Source organism: Lactuca sativa, chromosome 5 (assembly GCF_002870075.4).
Source record: "Lactuca sativa cultivar Salinas chromosome 5, Lsat_Salinas_v11, whole genome shotgun sequence".
Lineage (NCBI taxonomy): Eukaryota > Viridiplantae > Streptophyta > Magnoliopsida > Asterales > Asteraceae > Lactuca > Lactuca sativa.
In genome coordinates this window covers 202,964,811-202,973,451 of record NC_056627.2, presented here as the reverse complement: position 1 = coordinate 202,973,451, position 8,641 = coordinate 202,964,811, and the positions used below count along the sequence as shown (strand labels likewise).

Sequence of the window (8,641 nt, the reverse complement as noted above, 5' to 3'; positions counted from 1 at the left end):
TCAAATTGAAGCCTTAGTCACTTCCTATGCCCTAGAATTGAAACTAGCCTAATTCCACAAGTGTTGTAAGACCTTTAAACATCCAAGAACACACCACCCATGATTTTACGGCAGTAAACTCATGGGGATATGGTCATTGGGCCGTAATCTCCTCTAAGAGTTTACTCTTGAAGAGTAAACTCCATAACTAGGCCCTACACCCCCTTAGATGCAACCCGGATCATTCCTAACACTTGAGATAAAGTGTTTTCGCTCCTCGGAGTGTATTATCTTACTTAATTAGTAGTTCAATGTCTAATTAGATACAATTATGTATCTCCTCATGTTACATAGGATCCTCACGCGTGTTCAAGCCCTAAACTAACACTTAGCATCCTACCCGGCATATTTCTCGTCTGTTGAGTTCATACCCCTACACCATTTTCCGTGTTTGTCATATTTTCAGGGGGGAATACAAGCAAAAGTACAAGAAAACTTGTACTCAAAACTTATTACTTTGTATGTTATAGTTACATGTTCAGTATGCTTTTAACACTGAAATCCGTATTAACCAACCGTTTAACTTGCAGAGTTAGTTTTTAAACTAATTGTGAAACTCATTATAAAATGTTATATTTTATATTTCACAAAGGATTTCATGTATTCATAAAACAGGATTTTCCGCATTATTACTTGTAAATTCATTATTCTTAAGATTGGAGACACGTCCTCTGAAACACTCCACAGAGATACGTGAGTGGAGGACCGCCCCTGTAACCAGAATCTCTTAGAAAGAGAGCGTGACTTGAGTGTATAGATCTATACGGGGCTGACTACCCCGCACCTTGCTGCTAGCTACAATGGGACCGGCAGGTCTACGGGTGACAAAAGTCATAAAATGATACTCGCCTTCTTCTTGCCATATCTAGTTTATCGTATGGTTATAGAACTCGCAACTTAGATAATGGAGATTTACTTTTAAGTAATAAAGAACTTAGTAAATTAATACCCTTAGGAAATTAGTTTACTACCTACTTATTAGTTTTATATACGTGTTAAAACTAACGTACTTTTTAAGGATAACCAGGCTTTCAGGATACTTCATTTAAACGCTACAAGTATGGTAGATACTTGTACACTTCATTCTGAATCGATAACCAACCACCAACTTTTAAGGAAAATAAGGGTTTTTCCTGGGATAACTTAACTTTTCTTAATCAGGTTGTGATATGTGCATAATTAGTTAATTAATTAGCATACAATTTTATTCATTTTTAACTAATTGTGTGTATAATGTGGACAAAAGGTACTTAATACTGTTTAAATTGTGTTTTTAGTCCAAAAGACATGCTTGGGAGTGAAAGGGAACAAGGGGAAACAATTGGAGACCAAAGAATGAAGATTGAGGGACAAAAGCTTTCCTACTCGGCGAGTACACGAGCCTACTCAGCGAGTCCATTAGAATATTCTAGAAGATAAGTCACGACTCCTGATTTCAGATGGATAACTAGAACCTACTCGGCGAGTTGGGTCTGGTACTCGCCGAGTACACCCTATTTTGAGATAGCTATAAAAACTGAGCCTTTATCCGATGGGACTACTTTTCTGGCGTTTTTTGGAGATTCATCTGCGATTGGAGAACCCTGGAAGGCGCTGAGGAACTCTAATCTTCAATCTCTTGAAGAATCAAGGCAACTAGGTTAATCATTCCACTTAGCTTTAGGAATTAAGTATGTTTAGCTTATTTAAACCTGTTTTTGTGTTTGTTTTTACTGCAACTATGAGCTAAATACGTTTTTGTTTCTGTTTGGGGAATACCAAGTAACTCCTATGGTTTAATTCTTAGCTTTTGATTGATTGTTTATTGGTGATTTATTAAATTAAGTTTGTTAAAGAACCTTATGCATTAATCACAACTATTTTCTGTTAATTGGAAGACAATTAAGCTACATGAACATCTCTTAGTTGTTAACCTCATATGTCTATGTGAACACTTAATCATATGCTTAGGAATAATGAATGTGAAACTAAGATTAACAAGATAATGGGTAGATTAATTTGGGAGCTTGTTTGAGAAACCAACAAACAAGAGGTTAATTGAACCACTAATTTGATTATCCACTACAAATCTTATTTAATCCAAATCATTAATCTAGGGAATTAATTAGTTTAAACACTTGATCACCGCTTGAACTAATTGATTGTCTAAGGGTTAGGAGTAATGAACATGAACCTAACCACTATAGTTGGTAGCCAATAGCAATTAATCTATCATAAATTCAAAATAACCATAGGAGTGAATTGGTTGAACCTAAATAGAAACATCTTTATCAAATTTGGTGAATTAGTTGTTTGCTTTAGTTACTTAGTTAATTAAGTGTTTTTGTGGTGTGTTCAAGTTTCTAGTCTTGCAAAACTAGAGAAAAAACCTTTTTACTTTCATTATTTGCTTAGTTAAAATCAGCCATTAGTTTAATTTTCCCGTTCCCTAAGATCGACACCCTACTTATCCAACTATACCACTAAAAGATAGGTTCACTGCCTTTGTGTGCTAAATTTATTAATAAAATGTAGGAATAAAACAAGTGCATTTTACACACATCAAGTTTTTGGCGCCGTTGCCGGGGAACGGTTCTAAATAATTAATCTAATCCCTAATTTTTTTCGATCCTTTGTGTGAGTTTATAAGCATAAAGTTAATTTATTGCAATTTAGTAGTTAGTAATTAGGTTTTAGCATTTGTTTTAGTTTTAATATTCAGTTTAGAATCTCTTTAAAATTACACTGATACTCGCCGAGTGCAGTCGCAGCTACTCGGCGAGTACAAGTGTATATGGCAGATTAATTTTCGATTTTTTTAGTACACTTTTTTGTTCTCTTTACGTTTTTATCTTGTTTATTTCAGGACTTTCATGACCAAAGGATCAAACACCCCGCTAGTACCACCGTTTGAAGATCCCGAATCCGCATTGAAAAGGAACAAAGGAAAGGACGTGGAGAGCTCGAGTACACCAAAGAAGTCACCTTTGTCCAACTTGAAGATTGTTTTTGGGAAAGAGAAGAGCAGCAAATCAGGAGCATCCAGCGCTTCTTTAGTAATCGACGAATTGGTTAAGGAAGATATTGAGTACGAGACCGAGGAAGAAGAGGAGCCTACATACGAGCACGAATCCGATTCTGAGGAAGAGTTAGCTATCACAATGGCTAACATTGATGAAATCCCCATGGGAGAATGGAAGAAGAGGATGCGCGACGACACTGGCCCGGGACTTGTGCAACCCACAATTCCTGCAACTGCTACTTTCGAGCTAAAGGGTCATATCCTGGCTTTACTTAAAGAAATACCTTTTTATGGAAAAGACCATGAACATGCCTACAAGCATTTGGATGAAGTCAATGATGTAGCTGATTACTTCAATATTCCAAATGTGCCTCGTGAGACTCAGCTACTTCGCATGCTTCCGGTGACATTCAAAGGTGCTGCAAAAGACTGGCTCAAGTCACTTCCCCCCGGATCAGTCACCACATGGGCCAAGATGAAAGAAGAATTCATTGATCACTTTTGCCCACCTTCCAAGATAGCCAAGTTGAAGAAGGCCATTGCTAACTTTGAACAACAAGCTGGAGAGTCGCTATATGAAGCTTGGGAGAGGTACAAGAGCTTACTAAGAAACTTCCCACACCATGACCTAAACAGCCAGCAAGAAGTCTCCATCTTCTATGATGGAGTCAATGTCACAACTAGGCAGTTACTTGACTCACAAGGCCCGCTCACAAAGAAGCCGCCCCCGGTAATCAAGGAATTGATTGAAGAATTCTCTAAGCACTCTAGAGAATACCACAACCCTAGAAATGATGTTACTAGGGGAGCTGCATATGCAGCTACTAAAGACTTATCTGCGGTCATGGCTATGCTAAAAACCATGGATAGGAGGATGGATAAAATGGATCAAACGATCCATGCTATTCGGGTGGGTTGTGAAAACTGCAATGGGCCTCACCTCACTAGAGATTGTGATTTAGATGAGAATGGCAATAAGAAGGTGCAAGTTTGTTACTCAAGCGGAGACCGATATGATGAAGACTAGCGCAAACAAAAGAAAGAGTGGCTCCCTTATGAAGAGTACAAGAAGGCCAAGGAGGAGAAGTTTAGGCAAAAAGGAAGAGGTTTCTACCAAAAGGAGGAGCCGGTACAAGAGAGAAAGCCAAGTTTGGAAGAAATGCTCACCAAATTTGTAGCTGCTTCAGAAAAAAGACATAGTGATCATGATGCTGCAATTCAAGAAACAAGGACCATGCTTAGAAACCAGCAAGCATCTATCCATAATATAGAAACGCAGCTTGGGCAACTTGCTCAACAAATCAACCAAAGGTCACCGAGCGAAATTCCTAGCAAAACTGAAAATAACCCACGAGGCGCGCACATAAACATAGTCACAACAAGAAGTGGGAAGATAATCACTCCCCTAGCACCTATTCAGACTGAGGCATCCAAGAAATCACAGAAGGAGGAGGCAGAAAATCAAGCAGAAAATCAAAACTTACAATCTGACAGCCCTACTCGCCGAGTACCACGTATGGACTCGGTGAGTACACTACCAAATCCGAACAAATAGATCCCTGAAAAGCCGTATCAGCCTCCAATGCCATACCCAGCCCGAGCTAAGAAGGAGAAGCGGGAAGAGGAGTACCAGAAGTTTCTAGATCATATCAAGACTCTTCAAATTAACATACCCTTCATTGAAGCCGTCATGCAAATGCCCAAATATGCAAAGTTCCTTGAGGAAATTCTCACTAATAGAAGGAAGATGGAAGAAGTGAAGAAGGTAGTCCTCAATGAAAACTGCTCAGTTGCTATGCTAAATAAGCTACCAAAGAAGAAGGGTGACCCGGGGAGTTTGACTTTACCTTGCCAATTTGGCAACTTGGCTGCTATTCATGCCTTAGCCGATTCGGGAGCAAGAAGGGTGACCCGGGGAGTTTGACTTTACCGCATGGCCATTAACTTGGCAAACAAGACAGTCACCTTCCCAAGAGGCATATGTGAAGACTTACTAGTCAAGGTGGACAAATTCGTCTTTCCCGCTGATTTTATCATTCTAGACATGGAGGCAGATCCACAAGTTCCAATCATCCTGGGAAGGCCCTTCCTCAACACGGCAAGTGCTATAGTAGACATGAGGGACTCGAAGCTCACCTTGCGGGTAGGAGAAGATTCAGTCACATTTGGGGTAGACCTAGCTATGAAGTATGCAAGGAACAGTGACGACATGACATTATCAATTGATATGCTTGACGAATTATTGGAGGAATGCATGAGTGAAGATTCCAGCAAGTTCACTGTCACACCCTCGAACCAGACGGCGGAAACGTCCGACGGCTATTGTGACTCAATTGAATACCATCACAATGAATATACATGAAACATAACATCATATATTACCAAGCATTGGAATATTACAACTGGTAGCGTTTACATTCAGTACATTGATCCATAATATTACATGCCCAAAAGTAAATTGTTCGGTACTAATTAAAACAACAGCAAGACGTTACTGAGTACATTTTTCCTTTTCGATTTACCTGTTACCTGAGAATACAAGTATTTTGAAAAACGTCAACATATGAAATGTTGGTGAGTTCATAAGTAATGTTTGAAATATAGAGGTTTGTATTGTTTTGAAAATCACCAGAAAATCCGATATTTTCTGAAAAGAACTTGGTATAAAAAGTGTGAAGATCCGTAAGTATGCTTGTTTATTTCTATAAATGTAAAAGTACAATTTGTAAAACTCGGTATGTAACTCGTAGGTGTATTAATTGAAAACCCTAGGAAAACCCGATGTTTTCCTAATATTTTGCATCAAATGATTTATATCTTGTTATTTCGTTACGACAGGTGTATTCGTTGAGTCCCGGTGACATTGGATTAATTATGGATTGTGATTTGTTATAAACACACATTAATGAAAATGACTAGTTTACAACCATACAAACGATCCCTTAGGCGTCGCTCGCACTATTCACTTAATCCAAACACCCGGACTTCATGTAGCCCCACAACCGAGGAGGAAAAATAAAAGGGTGCGAAGCCCTGATATTTTCCGTAAGTCGTTCAAGGCTATCGTGAATGCGAAGGGCCCTTAGCCCGACTCGCATTTGGTGAATTCTCGACTTTACTAGCAGCACCAGAGGGCCCTTGGGGTCCAACAACACAAAGCCTGTAAAAGTCCTTTTACACGAAATTCGGTCATACAAGACCCAACTACATGTAAGCGAGTTTCCTTCAGGCCTAAAGATCATATCATTGGGCTAGCTAGGCCCAACAAACACGATTTGAAACTTTTGGGCCCAAAGACGGTGTATTGACGTCTGGTGTATTCTCACGTGTGTATTGACTTCCCGAGATTTCCGCGTGTATTGAAGTTTCGTCGTGTTAGTAATTTCGGATTCATTATTGATTCGAGACCGAATCAATTCGTTTGATAACGATTTTTTTGGTGTTGAAGGTGTATTATAATTCGCCGATAGTCGAGGTGCTAGTATTTCATCATGTCAGATTTATTGTTTAAAACATTAGGACATTTCATTATTGCAACCCCTTTCTTTTGGGTAATTTACACATTTAACCCTTTGTATAAAATAAATTTCTATTTTAGTCCTCAAACCATTTTTCTTGACACTTTAGTAACAAAACTTGTAGAAAAGTTATTTTTCAGCTCAAAGTTATTTGAAAAACAGTTTTAGTCCATCAAATGATATTTTTCTCGGCTGAAACCCTTATTTTCGCAGTTTTTACACTTTTGGCCCAAAATAGAAAAATTTTGCATCTTTGGTCCCTTTTAAATATGAAAAGCATTTTTAACCCTTGAAATGGACTTGGAGCATTACTAGTCCCCTGTTTTACAGAAAATCACAGTTTTAGCCCCTCTAATTTGAAAAGCTCGCATATTGGGCTTTATTGGGCCGAAAATTTCATTTTTGGCCCATTATGCTTAAAAATCTCACATTTAATCCTTCAAAGAGAATATTTTCAGAAAAATACATTATTGAAACTGTTTTGACTCATTTCATCCATCAGAATTTGTATTTTGTCATTTTGGGCCCTTTAACCTTATATTTTTAACATTTTGAGTCCAAAAATGGGATTTTTAGTCCAATGAGTTCATATTAACCAACTTGGTTATTTTTCTAGAAATGATTTGTGTGTAATTATATGTTTAAGACTTGTTTCACACATCCTAATGCAAATCTCGATTTTAAGGACTTTTTGACTAGTTTCAACACCATAATCACATAAGAACATGTAAATAAACATATAAATCATACAAAGCATACATATACTCATAGATCTACACATTTTCTTGTATTCCCCCCCCTCCCAAAAAAAAAAAAAAAAAAAAAAAAAAAACTTATAAAAACCGAAAAATAGGGGGTATGAAGCTCACCTTTGGGTGTGGTTTCGGTTTTGGAGGAGAATGGAAGAAGTTTGATGTTGTTTTCGGCCCTAGCAACTTCTTGAGGAGATTTTCGGACTTAGATGGTTCTAGGGAGTTAGACCATAAATTTTCATGAGTTAAGATGAGATGTTTGATAAATCAAGGAACCTAGATCATAGATTTAAGTATAAACTTACCTTGGATGGTAGTCCTTGTGAAAAATCTCCTTGGAATGACCTTAAATCTCGAAAATTTAGAAGAAGGAGGGAGGAGATGTTCTTCAAAACTTAGAGAGGATGAAATGAATTTTTGTGAGTGTATGTGTGTGTGTTCGGCCGAGAATGAGAGAGAGGGAGAAGAAGTAGATCTTGAGGTGACATGTGCGTAGAAGTATGAGATAGGTTGCATGGAGAACCAACATGCAAAAATGAGGTGGCTATGAAAGTCAACTCTTCCTTCTTCATGGGCTTGGGCCGAAATTTAAAGAGAAGGAAAAGATTTTTGGGCTTTATTGCCCCTAAGCCCATACTAGAGTTAAGTTTGATGATTGTTGGCCCTATAAAATATAAGTGTGATTTTTATACTTTGTTGGGCTAGTTTAGGTTAATTATGGTTCATAATATTTAATTTATTTCATTCTAGGCCCAATATGGCCCAAAAATGTTGAAATAAATGAATGTGGGTCCAATTAGAGCCCATTTAAAGGTTCTAATCCCATGATAGTCAAATTGGAAGCTTATTGGTCCATTGAGCCCAATAAGGAAGTCCTAGTCCAAAGTGGACCTACACAAGAACTTCTAGGGTTTCCAATCGCTTGTTGACTATTTGTAGTACTCTTATGGTGTATTGGATTGAAATTTTGTTGTCATAGAGTAAGCATCATACATGCTCTTAAGTTTTTGATTCTACATTTTACTTGAGTGTAGTGATTACAAGGCACAAAATTTCTTGTTGTGACATCATCCCCCCGTTAGAGGGAATTTCGTCCCGAAATTCTGTTTGAAAGCTAGATTTGAGAATGCTAGAATAGGTGAGGGTACTTTTGTTTCATTTGGTCTTTGCGTTCCCATGTGAATTTTGGCCCACGCTTCGCGTTCCACCGTACTTTCACGATCGAGATGCGACTTTGCTTAGTACGCTTCACCTCCCTGTCCATGATTTCAACCGGTTCTTCAACGAACTGGAGATTCTCGTTGATTTCGATCTCGTCAAGGGGAACGACG

General features: G+C 38.2%; 1 non-coding gene across 1 annotated transcript; it reads right to left on the bottom strand.

Moving 5' to 3' along the window:
- Positions 1-3,563: 3,563 nt before the first annotated feature.
- Positions 3,564-3,670, bottom strand: LOC111899493 (small nucleolar RNA R71). Its single transcript, XR_002852944.1, has one exon. It is a non-coding gene; the product is annotated as a small nucleolar RNA R71 (small nucleolar RNA).
- Positions 3,671-8,641: the final 4,971 nt, after the last annotated feature.